At 42.6% G+C, this 15,559-nt stretch overlaps 1 protein-coding gene across 2 annotated transcripts in view; it reads left to right on the top strand.

Moving 5' to 3' along the window:
• Nucleotides 1-3,338: 3,338 nt before the first annotated feature.
• LOC135114835 (hemicentin-1-like) overlaps nt 3,339-15,559 on the top strand; it is an 83,770-nt gene continuing 71,549 nt past the window's right edge. The window contains exon 1 of one of the 2 annotated variants that reach the window (XM_064030961.1): nt 3,339-5,348. The gene's annotated coding sequence lies outside the window, so the exon portion shown is untranslated. The remainder of the gene's footprint in view (nt 5,349-15,559) is intronic. The other variant, XM_064030960.1, reaches the window with a different exon arrangement.

Here is a 15,559-nt window from a genome sequence, read left to right as displayed (position 1 = left end):
ACAGTGTAGCGTCTTGCTGCTCTTAATTAAGATTCGTAATGAGTGAGAGGTGTAACAGATGTCTCATGATCCAGCCGTCCTCTTCCTTTTTACTTTTCTTTCGCTTCCTCCTCGTCAGTTCTCTTGGGTGGAGTTTAGGAGTAGGAGGAGGAGGAGGAGGAGGAGGAGGAGGAGGAGGAGGAAGATTGGTATGTTTGGAGAGTGTTAAGAAAGGAATTGATGTAAATATTTAAAGAGGAGACGAAGAAAATGAAGGGAAGGAAGGAAGGTCGGACGGAAAGAAGAAATGAAAAATAGGAATAAAAGAATAAGAAAACTGAAAAAAAGAAAGATTACTATATGGAAGGTGAGTGAATAAAGGGGAAACGGAATAAAAAAAAAGGCAAATAAAAGTAAGAAGAAAAGGAAGAAAAAAAAAAAGAAAAAAAAAACTTGAGCTAAGAAAACTCTAATCACGGGGAATGTTCTTGACACAGACTCCTCATCCTAATTCTCCTCTTCTCTTCCACCACCTTCTCCTCCTCCTCCTCCTCCTCCTCCTCCTCCTGCTCCTCCTCCTCTACAGTAGCCCTCACACGCAGCCTCCTCCAGCACACCTCATTTCACCTCCGTCACCTTACCTCCCCTCAGCTATGCATCCCCTCGAGTGCTTCCCCTCATGAGTTCCTCTCGTGACGCGGTTCATTAATCTCACAGCTGCTTCATTTCCTCCCCGAAGCCCTGAAGTCCTGAAACCCTTACCACTGTCCTCCCCATCACCGCACCCCTCACCATTCCAATAAAAGAACCCCATCAACTTCCCTCTCTCTCTCTCTCTCTCTCTCTCTCTCTCTCTCTCTCTCTCTCTCTCTTGCCTTTCTAAGCACTTGTTGCTCCCGAGGGGAATGAGGAGACTCGATACTTCGGAGCTTCGGAGCGGAGTCGAGGAGTTGTGGTGGTGGTTCATTGCTTCAGGCTCCTTCCTCCCCTTCTGGTTGCCCTATGGGGCTGGAATGGCTACCTGAAATACCGTGGCTGACTTATTGCCGCAGCGAGTTTGGGAACGTAAAGGAGGGAGAAGAGGAAGGAGAGGGAGAGAAGCGAAGGATATAGACGAGGAAAACAAAAAAAAAGGAAGTATAGAGAAGAGAGGTAGAAAGAAGGAAGAGGAAGAGAAGAGGAAGGGAATGGTAAGGAAGTGTACTGAAATGGCAAGAAAGGGACGGGAAGAAGAGGGAAGGAAGAGGGAGAGAATGGAAGGGAATATAAACGAGGAAGACTGAGGGGAGGGAAGGACAAAATATAGATGAAGGGAGATAGAGGGAAGGAAGAGGAAGAGAAGGGAGAGAAGGGAAGGGTAGGAATATAAAGAGAGGAGGTAGATGGAAAGAAGAGAAAAAGAAAGGAAGAGAAGAAAAGGATATGAAACAAAAGCAAGATAAGGCAAGTACGTAAGAAATAGAGGGAAGGGGAAGAGAAGGCAAAGGGAGAGGAGAATAAAAGAGGCAAGGGAAGATAGAGGGAGAGAAAATATACAAAAAAAGAGGGAATAAGTTAAAAGAGAAGACAAAAGACGAAAAGCAACGACGAAAAAATCAAACTGCATTAAAACATCGAAACACGAGAGACAGACAGACAGACAGGACAGACAGACAGACAGACAAACACACACACAATCAACATAAAACACCTGGAGGTAACACGAGACAGGTAACGCGCAGGTAAACTCAGGTAAAGGTAACACAAATTGAGGGGAAAATGGAAGGAAATAAGGTGAAGCGAGGCAGGTAAGACCCACACCTGAGGCTCCCTGTTCTTTATCTCCTCCCTGCCTTACTTCTCTCTCTCTCTCTCTCTCTCTCTCTCTCTCTCTCTCCTCTCTCTCTCTCTCTCTCTCTCTCTCTCTCCTCTCTCTCTCTCTCTCGCTCTCTCTCTTTACTTCCTCTTTCTCTCCCGCAGTCCCCTCTCCCTCAGCCATACGGAATGTAAACAAACGAATCTGTTCTTGGAGAGAGAGAGAGAGAGAGAGAGAGAGAGAGAGAGAGAGAGAGAGAGAGAGAGAGAGAGAGAGAGAGAGAGAGAGAGAGAGAGAGAGAGAGAGAGAGAGAGAGAGAGAGAGAGAGAGAGTCAGGTCAGCATCTCATCTACAAAAGTATCCATTTCCCTCTCACCCGAGGAGGAGGAGGAGGAGGAGGAGGAGGAGGAGGAGAAGATGAACCAGATGTGAGACGGATCAGAGGAGAGGAAATAAAAAAAAAGGGGAAGAAGAAAAGAGGGGAAAAGGACACACACAGACACACACACACACACACACACACACACACACACACACACACACACACACACACACACACACACACACACACACACAACACGTCCCCGCGCCTCATTCCTCGTAAACTCATTCCAAAAAAAAATTTAACCCCTCGAATTTGCCTGCAAGTCTCAACCCGCGTGTGCTTTGACTTGCTCTTTCGCTCCCTTTGAAGTAGTGCGGGATCAGATATCTTAGCGAGACCCACGCGAGGACGGACGAGAGATTGAGGTCCTACCACTCCCCCAACTCCCTCAACTTACGTAGCGAATTTCCCTCATCAACATAAATCCCAGTAATCTGACTTTATACTCGACGCCAACATTCTGAGAGTCTGCAGTGCTTCCTTCTTAGTCTTCCCTACTCGCCTACCACCAGCGCCACCCGGGAGGAGAGATGCAAGGCTGGAAATCTGGAGTTTGTTAGCAGGAATGACGGCTTGAATGCTGCGTCAGGGTCTGTTGGGCACTGGTAGGTAGGCGTTGGTTGGTTGGTAGGCCCTGGTTGGTAGGTTACTGGTTGGTAGGCACTGGTTTCTCCTCGCGCCGGAACAGCCTTTAGCCAACTTGATCTCCGTCCCGCCGAGGTCTTTGAGGCAGCACAGATCCGCGTGTAAGTCTCGCCGTCCGCTTATTCCCGACTAATCCCGAAGGAGGAGGAGGGTTTGAATTCTGTGACTCTTGCATTAAAAAGTAGTGAAGCGTGTTGCTCGTGAACCGCGTCTCTCTCTCTCTCTCCTCTCTCTCTCTCTCTCTCCTCTCTCCTCTCTCTCTCTCTCTCTCGTCGTTAGTTAGGATTCCATGTTTTTTGCAAGAGGTTTCAGTCACGCACGTGTTTTATTAACGCTCTCGCTCACGTTAGCCTCTCTCTCTCTCTCTCTCTCTCTCTCTCTCTCTCTCTCTCTCTCTCTCCTCTCTCTCCTCTCTCACACGCGCGCACACATTCATAACGTCCCCAGGAATACCTCCGGGGCGGCATCGTGGCGAGGCGGCCGTGGCGTGCATCTTTTTATAGACAATATGAGTGGCTGGGACGTAAGGGAGCGACTCGCTATTGTTGTGAGGCAGTGGTGGTGGTGGAGGTGGAGGTAGTCACTGGCTGGGCTCCGCGCCGTCCACACACAACCACCCGGCGGCGCCTCCACGGCCCCGCCCACTGGGGACTCCACCGCGAGCTCAAGGGGAGACTTCGGTGTTCTCGCGTGCTTCTTCGTTCTCGGTGTCGCTCACATGTCGCTCCGGTTATCCAGTTGTAGCGTGGCGTGTTCTTGTCCCGTCTGGCTTCGCTGATCAACGGGGAAAGTTCTAAGGGAGTTTGCGTGGTGAGTAGCGCGTGGGGGCAGTCGCTACTGAGGAAGGCGTCAAAAGCGAGGCGGGAAGTTTTAATGCCGTTCATTGTGACAAACTGCGCAAGGCTCCCAGCCTCCCCCATGACCTGTTAGACTCCCGCGGCGCCACGTGACTCCCTTCATCCTGAGTCTCGTCCTCCCACAGGTACTCCGTCCCTTGTGTGTGTGTTCGTGTGTCAGTGTATGAGCCGAGCTCACACACTGTGAGCTCGGCAAGGCTGTGAGGGGCGAAGTGTACTCATATACTCTTACCTTTAAAGAAGAAAAGATTAATGAGCCTGAAATGATGTGACATGATGGACGTGCACACCTGTGGCGTCACGTTGCCAAATACCCGACGAAGAGAGGCGTTCACGAGACCGCCGGGGAACGAAGTGTGTGTGATAACTCTACTTGGACTGACTGGGAGGCTGAGCTACCAAGATAATGCAAGTCACGTGAACTGAGCACCGCGTGCATGCACAGCCAGTGGTAATGCGACACACCGATAAGAGCGCGAAGAAAACAATACGATTTCACTTCATTTTTGAGCGATTAGAAGAAAAAAAAAATACTGAAGGAAAAAACAGAGGTATAGAAAACGCAAAAAAAAAAAAAAAAAAAAAAAAAAAAAAAAAAAAAAACTCACGTGAAGACATCCGCGCTTAACAAACTCACAGTACAGTATTCAGTATTAAGTTCACTAAGGATCGATAAAAAAAAAATTGAAGAAAAAACAAAAATAGAAAAAAAAACAGAAACGAAACATCAAAAAAAAAAAAAAAACGAAAACTCACGTGAACACAACCACACTAACATTTCCCTCTACTTCATTCCTGCGTTCCCCATTTATCATCATCACAACACCTCAGCTGGCCTCACCATGTCCTCGCCAGCGTCCTACCCCCCTCTGTTGTGCCTGTGTCCGCCGAGGGAAGCACCAAGGAGAGGCAGGAGGCACCGAGGGGCAGCGCTAATGCCTCCCGCAGTCGGCTTTAAGTGTTGTTATTCCCCCATCAATATCCGGGAGCCGCGGGACGGGAGCTGAAGTGCTGAGGATTACAAACTTTCAGGGATAAGTCCGTAATTTTCCCCCGCTCGTGATGTAACTAAAATAGAAAGACAAAGAAAAGAAGGAAAGGAGAGAGAAAGAAGAGGAAAGGGAAAAGTTATTCGTGTTCAGGCAGACAGTGCAAGCTTAAAGGTTTGGAAAGTTAAGGAAAGAACGAAAAAGAAGACAGAGAGAAAGGGAGGAGAGGGGGGCAGGGGTGGAAAGGGAAGAGATGTAGTAGCCGGTACAGGACACAAGAAAAATACACATGTGATCTAAGGAATGAAACTGGAAAGTGACAAAAGAACATCGTGAAAAGAGAGAGAGAGAAAAAAAAAATCCTGATTCCTTAAGACGAACCCCGAAACCAATCGCATTCATAGCAGACGATAAAATAAGAAAATAACAGAGAGAGAGAGAGAGAGAGAGAGAGAGAGAGAGAGAGAGAGAGAGAGAGAGAGAGAGAGAGAGAGAGAGAGAGAGAGAGAGAGAGAGAGAGGCAAGAAAATAGAGACGGACAAGTAAGAAACGCGTGAAATAGAAAAGAACAAGGATCATTTGAGACTCGAACCGGAACATTGGAAGCATTGGGAGTCACACGCAGAGGATCAGCCATCATCATCATCATCAGCGAGGACACGAGGACAGACAGACTAGGGATCAAATATCATTAACCGGTAAATAATTTTTCTCTTATCTGTCTGTCTGTTTGCGAGTACGTTTTGTTTGTAGCAGTGTTTGTGCTTTGTTTCTATGTCTTTTTTATGTCTTTCTGTCTCTCTGTTTGTTGATCTGTCTGTCTGTCTATTTGTTTATCTGTCTGTGTTTTTATATATTTGGGTGTTTCCGTCGTTCTTTTAGCTTGTTTGTCTCTATCATTGTGCTTTCTCCTTCGTTTCCCCCTCCCCTCTTCTCTCTCTCTCTCTCTCTCTCTCTCTCTCTCTCTCTCTCTCTCTCTCTCTCTCTCTCTCTCCTCTCTCTCTCTCTTTCTCTCCGTAATCAAGTGTCCCCCATGCACCACAAACAATGATTGCAGGACAAAAAACCGAGACTCACCGCTCCGTCTCGACACAACACATCATACTCGCAAAATACCCTGCCCTTGCCCCGCTCCCTGCCTCGCTCCCCGGACCGTATTCTGAAACACTTCTCCCCGCATCTCCACTACTTTTCAAAAGGCTCTAGTTGAAATTGCACGTGTTTTTAATGGTGTTTTTTGTGGTTCTAGTGACAGATTAACAAGGTTTCTATATTAATATCGTGAAAAATACTCTTGAGAACTCGGGTAATAATCTCTGTGGCCTTTGAAAATAGTCGTGGTGAGAGAGCAAAGCGTTTTACATAGAATACAAACCTCCTTCATTGTTCCTCGTCCTGCTTCTCGCCTCGCTCCTCCCGCTCCTCGCTCCGCTTTTTCCGCCACGCACGAAGACACAACACACAAGGGAGAGGGAATTAAGTTATTGACGTCCCCTCAACAAAAGTACGCGAGAAAAAGCTGGCGTAAAGAAGCGGAATCTGCTGTTTCATCTAATTCTCTTACACATAAACACGCAAACACTCCAGGGAACTGAACGCGAGTCCCAACAAATTGTCTCCTGTAATCTAAACTGAAGGAGGAAAGGGAGGAAAAACTCTGGTGAACATGATTACAACCGAGGGTTGGTCCGGGCTCCCCTTAGTTCCCAAAGACATTATTTCTATTTTTTTTTAAACCGCCGCTCCAAGTCCCCTCTGATCGCGACGCTGAGCCGGCCACCCTCACTCCCCTTCCTTCCCTTCCTTTAGTCAATTTGTCTCTACCTTTCTTATCTGTCGCCGTGAATCTCTCCGTGGACAACTGATACTTTTCTCCCGCACTGTAAGAAAGAGAGGAGTGGGCGGGACGTTCATGCGAAGCTACTTGTGTTCAGAATTAAGGTGTTACGAGATGTTTACTTATTTATATGTGTGTGAGTCTGCTAGTGGACAACTGATACTTTCCTTCCTCGTTGTAAGAAAGAGAGAAGTGGCAGGAATGTTTATGCGTGGCTACTTGTATTCTGAGTATATGCTGCGGGTACCTTTATCTATTCATCTATCTTTTATGTATGTGGATCTGGTACTGGATAAATGATACTTTCCCCCTCGCAGCAGGAAAGAGAGCAGTGGTCAAAAGTTCAAACGGAGAGAGGAGTGGCCATGCTGAACGTTGATGTGTAGGTGTTTGTATTCATTGAGATGCCACGGGTACCTTAGGAAAGTTTAAAGTTTTTTTTTTTGTGTGTGTGTTTTTCTCTATCTTTGGACATGTGGTAGCATGAATGAAAGTTATAGTATTTCTCCTTGGTTGTTATCAATCGGTAATGAAATAAGAATAACCCATTAATATCGAACATTAATTTACATAGAAACATATCGATTACTTTTACCATTATTAGCACATCAATTACTACTACTACTACTGCTACTACTACTACTACTACTACTACTACTACTACTACTACTACTACTACTACCGTTACTTTCATTGCCACCATTATCATTACCATCATCATCACTATAAATATTCCACAACTGTTAATCTCCGCCAGACTATTACTACTACTACTATCATTATCACCATTATCCTGATCACTATTGTCACTATCATTCCTATTATCACCATCACTATCATTACCATTAATAGTTAGTAGTGAGGAAAACTAAACAGGATAAACAAATCACTAATACCATCTTTATTACTATCCCTATCGCAATCCTCACTATTATCACTATCATCCCCACTCTCACTATCCTCACTATTAACATTCCGCGGGCAGGTGTGAAGCATCGGGGAACTAAACAGGACAAAATAAATCTTTCCGTCAATTAATCGCACCAATTACAATAATGGTTACGCTGATAAATGGACACCAATAAGGGTTAATACGTCTATTAATTAATATGGGAGCCAGGACTGCCGCATCCTCCCATAACCGGTAATTGATAATGACGCCACAGGTAACGCAACGCACCTTTAATCCCACACCTGAAGACCCGATGCTGACCTGCTGGTGACCTGATTACATGCGGCTACAATACCTGGGAGTACTTGGTGACCTGGACCTAAACACTTGACCCTGGTGACTTGAGGCTTAAAACTTGAGTGATCTGAAACTTGGAAACTTACTTGGTGACTCGAATGCCTGGTAACTTGACACCTGAACCTGATTACCTGCGACTACAATACCTGAGAATATTTGGTGAACTCGTAACTTTAGACAAAATTCTGATTACCTGGTGACTTGAAATAAAAAAAAAAATAAATAAATAAAAGAAAACGATTATCTGGTGACCTGATTACCTAGGAACTTGATTTTTTGATGACCGGAGACTTGGAAAACTGACTTGGTGATCTCAGACATGATTACCTGATTACCTAATGACCTGAGGCCTAAAAACACGATTACCTGGTGACTTCATTACTTAATCACTTGATCTGATTGCCTCGGGACTAAAATGCCTAAAAAAAAAAAAAAAAAAAAAAAAAAAAAAAACGACCTAGTGACCTGATATATGAAATTCTGATTACCTGGTGATTTGAGACCTTAAAAGTATTACCTGGTGACTGGAGTGCCTGGTGACGTGATTACCTGGGGGACTAGTATACCTGGGAATTTGATTATTTGGTGACCTGGACCTAAAAAAACGTGACCTGGTGGACTGAGATCCAAAAATTGATCTAACGACCTAAAACTTCGATTACCTGGTGACTTGAGGCCTGAAAAATTGATTATTAGCAGTTTTATTCTTTTTTTTGTTTAATTTTTGGTTAATTGTTAATCATTTTTTTGTGAATTTGGTAAAGATGAATACCTATTTTTTTTTTTTTTTTAACTGACTTCTAAAAATATATATCCTCTAATTTCAATGTGTTCTTTTTTAAGCTTGTTTACCTTTTCTTTAGTTTTTGTCTTATCTTATTTGATTTTGTTTATTTGTATACATATTTATTTTATCTCTGTCTTTCAATATATCCCTTTTTCACTTTTTAAAAACTATTTGCATTTTTATCTTACCTTATTTAAACTTATTTATATACAGTAGTACTTTTAATCTTGCCTGTGCTTCAATGCATCTTTTCAGCTTTTTTTCCCATTTTTTTTTAACTTATTCTTATAAAAATCAATTCATTTACACATTTATTTTTCAATTTTTAGCGTCCTTCAGTGACGGCAACTAACACGTATAATATTATTTCACCCAGTTCACCATCACTCCGCTAACTGCAAAATCGCCATCACCATCACCATCACCATCGTGTCCACTCGTCCTCCATCACCACCATCATCATTTCCGCTCCATCATCACCGCGTTCATTCCATTCCATCCTCGCCGTCGCCTCGTCATCACCACATTCACCACCATCACCACCAAAATTCCTCCCCCCACACACACAACATTGATCCACCAAATGTGTGAACTTCATAACTACGTGTTTCTTTATTTTTTTTGCTTATTTTTATACGAGTTACCCCCTCCACGTTTTCTTTTTAATCTACCGTCCTTATTGTCGTTTTCTGTCTTTTTTTTTTTTTTTTTCAATTCGGTATACATTTTCCGCAACGAAGGTTTTTTTTTTTTTATAAGTTACCCTTCCACTTTTCTTTTTATTCCGTTGTCCTTATCCTCGTTTTCTTTCCTTTCGTTTTATTTCAATCCATTATGCTTCTTCCTTTTTGCTTTTCGTATGTTTCTCCTGTTTTCTTTGTTATTTAACTTTTATCTCTCTCTTCAGTCTTCTGTTCCCTTCTTTTCCTTTCTTTAATTTTCGTTTCTCTCTTCTTACGTTCTTTTTCTTTCTTTCCTTTATTCAGTCTTCTATATTTCTTTCATATCGTCTGTTTCTCTTTTTATTCTTTCCCTTTCCTTTCTTAGTTCATCCTCTCTCTTCCTGTCGTCCTTTTCTCTCTCTCTTCTGTAATTTATCTCTTTCTCTCCTTCAGTCCTTCCCGTCCTCCATCACTCCCTTTTCTCTATTTAATTAATTTCTTCCTTTTCCCTCTCTTCTTTCTCTCCTCTCCTTTCTGTCATTTGTCACTTCCTTTCCTCTATTCTGTTAGTTTCTTCTTCCCTTTCCTCTTTCTATCCTCTCCTTTCCGTCACCTGTCACTTCCCTGTCGTTATTGAGTTAGTTTCTCCTTCCTTCATTCCTTCACCCCATCCAACCATCATCACCCATTTCCCAGCATGCCAACTCCTTTTCATTCGTTCCTCACTCCTATCGTTCCCTCCTCGCTTCACATAACTCAAACTACCTCTTCTCTTTTCTCCTTCACACCTTCATGTCTTTCACCACACCCTCCTCATCTTGCAAGCTCCTTTTTCTCACCCCTTCTACATACCTCCTGTCTCACATTCAATCCCTTTGCTCGTAACATCCTCCCCCCATCATGTACCCTTCGCTTCCTGCCCTCCTCGCCGTCCTTTACGTCCCAGCCACTGAGGAAAGTATGGTTTCAGAATCTGATTTGAAATACGATACAGAAATTAGGAAAAGGGAAGCGAAAGGGGAAATTAACGTGTCCATACGTAGACTGAGGGGAGAGGATAGGGAAATTGTGACATTTGTTAACATTTTGGCCAGGAAATGTTATATAAGTAAAATATTCAGTGTATCTATACATAGGGTGTGAAAATGACATGAGGCGTGTACGTTAATATTCTGACCTTTATTTATTATGTATACTAAGCCGATTTCTTCTTTTTTCCGCTGGGAATTTGAGTTTTATTAGTATTGTCTTAATAGTGTGAGTTCATTTTTTTTGTCTGTCTGTCTGTCTGTCTGTCTGTCTGTCTGTCTGTCTCACGTAATATGGTTAGGAAAATGGAAAATGTATATAATAGGCGTTTTTTCAGAGAGAGAGAGAGAGAGAGAGAGAGAGAGAGAGAGAGAGAGAGAGAGAGAGAGAGAGAGAGAGAGAGAGAGAGAGAATAAAAAAAAAAAAAACCACCACCAGCAAACACTCGAGTCACCACCACCACCACCACCACCACCACCACCACCACCATTACAATTACACACAAATACCTCCACCACCATTAGCACAAGAACCAAGTCGATTAACTACTACTGCTACTACTACTACTACTACTACTACTACTACTACTACTACTACCACTTCCAATCAGCACTTTACAGCTTCCTGGGGTTGATAATGCCCACTCTTAACACTTGTCTTCAAAAGTTTGCCGCGCCGAGAAAGAATTCCAATGTTCATAAGTTACTTTGTGTTTCTTACGGCGCCATTGCTCGTCCGGGAAGGAAGGAAGGAAGGAAGGAAGGAAGGAAGGAAGGAAGGAAGGAAGGAAGGAAGAAAGGATGAGATAAGACAGAAGACAAAAGGACAGAAGACAGAAAGAAACTGAGAAAATAAAAAAAGACAAGTGAATAATAGAGAAAGGGAAGGTCAAATTGAGGAACGAAGGCAGGAAAGAAGGAAGGAATGAAGGGAGGAGAGAAGAAAGGAAGAAAGGAGGAAATAAAGAGAACGGGATGTTAAAATATGGATTAGAAAGAAGGAAGGAAAGGAGGAAGGGAGGAGGGAAGCTGGGAACAAGAGACAAGGAGTAAGGAAGTGGGGAAAGTAAGGAAAAGGAAAATAAGGAAAAGGAAAATAAGAAGAAATAAGGAAAATAAAAGTAATTAAGGAGGGAAGCAAGGAAGAGGTGGAGGAAGGAAAGAAGTGAAAATGGGTAAAGGAGACCAAAAGTAAGTGGAAAAATAAGATAGAAAGCAAAGAAGACAAAATAAGTACATGGAATAAAAGAAAGGAAAAATGGTAGATAACGAGACATAAGGAACGAAAAGAAGAAGGAAGGAAGGAAGGAAGGAAGGAAGGAAGGAAGGGTGGAAAGAGACAGCTGAAGGAAAGAAGGAGAGAAACACTAATTTGAATCACGATAACTTCTTCCCTTCTTTCTCATTTGCCTTCTTCATCTCTCACCTTAAAATGATGTAGTGCACGTTCCTCTCCTCCCGTTTTCTTTCGCTTCGTTTAATCTAAAGTTTTGTAATGGGATTTTTGGGGCGATAATGAGGTTTTCTTTTTTAATTCTCTTTTTTCTTCACGTCTGGTTTCATCTGCATTTCGTGTTCAAATTGATAAAAAATCTTTGGAAATTGTTTTTTCAGTATAAATATGGGTTATGATCTCTCTCTCTCTCTCTCTCTCTCTCTCTCTCTCTCTCTCTGTTAAGCTGGCTACGTCAGTTATTTTAAGTAGAAGAGGTAGCGCTTTCCCATTGCTCTATCCTGCGCTATATGACCTCGTTTCTGACATAACTACATCTATTATCCCCTCTCTCTCTCTCTCTCTCTCTCTCTCTCTCTCTCTCTCTCTCTCTCTCTCTCTCTCTCTCTCTCTCGTCTATCAAACTTTAAAACTTTAATACTTTACAATTTGTACTCATTCATCTTATTACAGTATTCTTCATTTCCAACTCTCATTTTCAACACTCCCTTGACGTTTGCTGTGGAGGAAAGAGTGCAGCGCTGGCCACTTCGCAAAGGTCGCGGGATGTCACTGTTATTTCGCCCTTGATGGATCCAATAACAGCAGAAATAACAGGAATACTAGTTTTAAAATTTTGCATCTCACTGACACGTTTTGAGTGGTAGTGCAGATGGAGTGGTACGTACGTGTGTGTGTGTGTGTGTGTGTGTGTGTGTGTGTGTGTGTGTGTGTGTGTGAGTGTGTGTTGTGTGTGTGTGTGTGTGTGTGTGTGTGTGTGTGTGTGTGTAGGTGCGTGAGGCGGAAGAATAAGCGCGTCAGCACATGCAAACTTGAAAAGGAGAAGAGGAAGGGGGGGGAAAAAAAAAGACCAGTGCAAATTTGGGTGTTGTGGCGAAACGATCCATTGTGCGAAGTGACTTACTCCTAGAGGCACGAGAGACACGCGACGGTGACATGCATAGAGAGAGAGAAAGAGAGAGAGAGAGAGAGAGAGAGAGAGAGAGAGAGAGAGAGAGAGAGAGAGAGAGAGTGGTAATAGATGTAGTCATGTCAGAAACGAGGTCATGTGGCGCAGAATGGAGTTATGGAAAAGCGCTACTTCTCCCACTGAAAATAACAGTCGCGGGCCACCTTACCAGAGAGAGAGAGAGAGAGAGAGAGAGAGAGAGAGAGAGAGAGAGAATATGAGAGGGAGAGAATCACTAGTAGTCAAAAGAAAGCCTTCATTTAACATTCCTCCCCAAAGGGAACAACGTGAATGGCGTGTCAAATCAGTGTGTTTATTCAGCGTTCCTCCTTCATTATTCCCCGGCGGGTTTTCTCCTCTGAGCCTCGTTTCATCTTGGGGTCTTAGCGTGAGGATCGTGAGGCTACAGGAGCGAGACTGCAGCAGTACTGGGGTGTCAAATCACGAGAGAAGGCTAAAGTATGAATAACACAGCGAGTGGAGCAGCGAACAGCGTCCCACTGGCCTCCGTCTGTTGTTGGTGATGTGCCTTACCCCGTGGCTCAACTGGAACATCCGGGGTAACACGTAAACAACATTTAAGTAATCTAAATTAAACTAAACTAAACTACACTAAACTACGGAAAAAAAAAAAAGTTGAAAGATCACGAGAGGAAACCAAACAAAGGTAAACTAAACAATGCTCCATTCATCTAAGCTAAACTAAACACGCTACACTTTACTAAAATTATGAAAAAAAGAAATATTAGTTTTACTGAAAAAAAAAAAAGAAAACAAGAACTCGTTGAAAGAAAGTTAAACTGAACAAAACTATATTTAACTTATTTTAACTATATTAAACAAAAGAAGTGTCGGCCGCGCGTGGCAAAAACATCATCGGAAAAAAGAGTAGAATAATAATGACATTTACTTCAAAAGTTAAATAATTTTTCATATCCATAGCTTTTATCATTTATGTTCTTTTCAGAACATGAATGAAAATCTCGCATTGTTTCAGTTTCGACCATAACGCAATTATTTATTCCTTTTTTTTCAGTTTCAGGTAAATGTGCGATGTGCATGCAACCAAAAATTAAACATTTTTGACTCTCCAAACCTTTTTTCTCTCTATGCTGCTGAAAAAAAAAAAAAATCGGTTTTGTTTCAGCACTTTGGTGCAAAACAAAAGCTAAACGGAAAGAGAGAGAGAGAGAGAGAGAGAGAGAGAGAGAGAGAGAGAGAGAGAGAGAGAGAGAGAGAGGAGAGAGAGAGAGAGAGGAGAGATTACATGACAAAATTTCATGAGTACGTTGTTGTTTACTTGGGAACTTCCTGCCACTCGCCTCCACTTCCCCTCCACTCTCCTCTACTCGCGGCCACTCGCCACGGACGCCCAGTGAAGTGTCCAGACGCTGTTGACTTTACCGGTGCACGAGTAATCAATAAATCCAAAACACTAGGCCCTGAATTCCGCGGGTCGGCAAAAAGATCTTGTTTGGTGTGCCGTTGTTAATGAAGAAAATCTAATCGTGCGTTTGTGTCGTGATGAAAAGGAGGTGTGTGTGTGTGTGTGTGTGTGTGTGTGTGTGTGTGTGTGTGTGTGTGTGTGTGTGTGTGTGTGTGTGTGTGTGTGTGTGTGTGTCCGTCCGTCCGTCCTTCCGATGTATCATTCATGCATATGCAAGTAAAAGTCAACGTATTGTGTTTATTTATGAGGACTTTATGTATTTCAATGCCACACTAATGAACTGTTGTATTTTTCATCATCTGTGTTCATCACGGTATTTATTTTCTGGGTACATTATTCATTTATTCATTCATTTATACGGTGTTCTTAAAGTTAAACCTGCTTATGTTTGTATTTTTTCCTTTTTGGGGTTTAACAATTGGGAAAGAAACAAAGGGTAAGGAGAGAAAGGAAGAAAGGAAGGATGGATGGAAGGAAGGAAGGAACAAAAGAACGAATGAGTGAATTAATGAAGGAGGGAAGGAAGGAGGAAGGGATGGAAAGATAAAAAGAAAGGAAGGAAGAAAAGAACGAACTAACGAAGAAAGAAAGAAAAAAGGGACAAACGAACGAATAAACGAAGGAAGAAAGAAAGGAACTAAGAAACGAAGGAAGAGAGAGAAAGGAAAGGAAGACAGAAAGTACCATACACACACGTACACCCCACATCCACCCAGCCACCCACCCACCCACACACACACACATAAGCGATGAGAAACAGGCTTGGGGAAACATAAAAAGGGGTAAAAAATGTCATAAAAACCCCGTAGAGAGGGAAGGAGGGGGAAGAAGACACAGGAACGAGGGAAAGAAACACACCTGCTTCACATAAACTAAAAAAAAAAAAAACGTCATCTTTTTGCTCCTTTTTTTTTTTTTTTTTTAGGAACGCTGAGAATGAAGACACACGAGAGAGTGAGAAGGAGAGAGGGAGGGAGGGAGGGAGGGAAAAAAGATGGCCACCTACACATGGAATTTCCCTCAGTCACGTTGTAAAATTTAATACACGTCTTTTTCGTGGCGGCAGGAAATTAAGGCAACACTTGTCAAAAGGTGGAAGAATTATTTACGAAGATGTGGGTACAGTTTTTTTTTTTTATTCTGTTTTATGCTTCCTATTATTTTTTGTTTATTTTTTGGTTAACTAGAAAGACAGGAAGAAAGGAAGGAAGGAAGGAAGGAAGGAAGGAAGGAAGGAAGAGAGCTAAGGAACGAAGGAAGAGAGGAAAGAAACTGCAGAAGAAAAGACTAAGGAAGAAAAGTAAAGAGGAAAATTTATGTACGAAAATGTGGTTATAGTATTTATTTTATTTATTTATATATATATATTTTTTTTTCTTTTAGGTATTTTTCGTTGACTGAAGGAGAGAAAAACAACTGAAGAAGTAAAAAATAAAGAAGTAAAGAAATAAAGGTAGTGAGGATGACAGGAATTTTGATAACTGTAAAAAAATAAAT

This window comes from Scylla paramamosain, chromosome 28 (assembly GCF_035594125.1).
Source record: "Scylla paramamosain isolate STU-SP2022 chromosome 28, ASM3559412v1, whole genome shotgun sequence".
NCBI classification, from domain to species: Eukaryota; Metazoa; Arthropoda; class Malacostraca; order Decapoda; family Portunidae; genus Scylla; species Scylla paramamosain.
The sequence above is the reverse complement of the archived record's forward strand: the minus strand, read 5'-3'. Positions and strand labels throughout refer to the sequence as shown.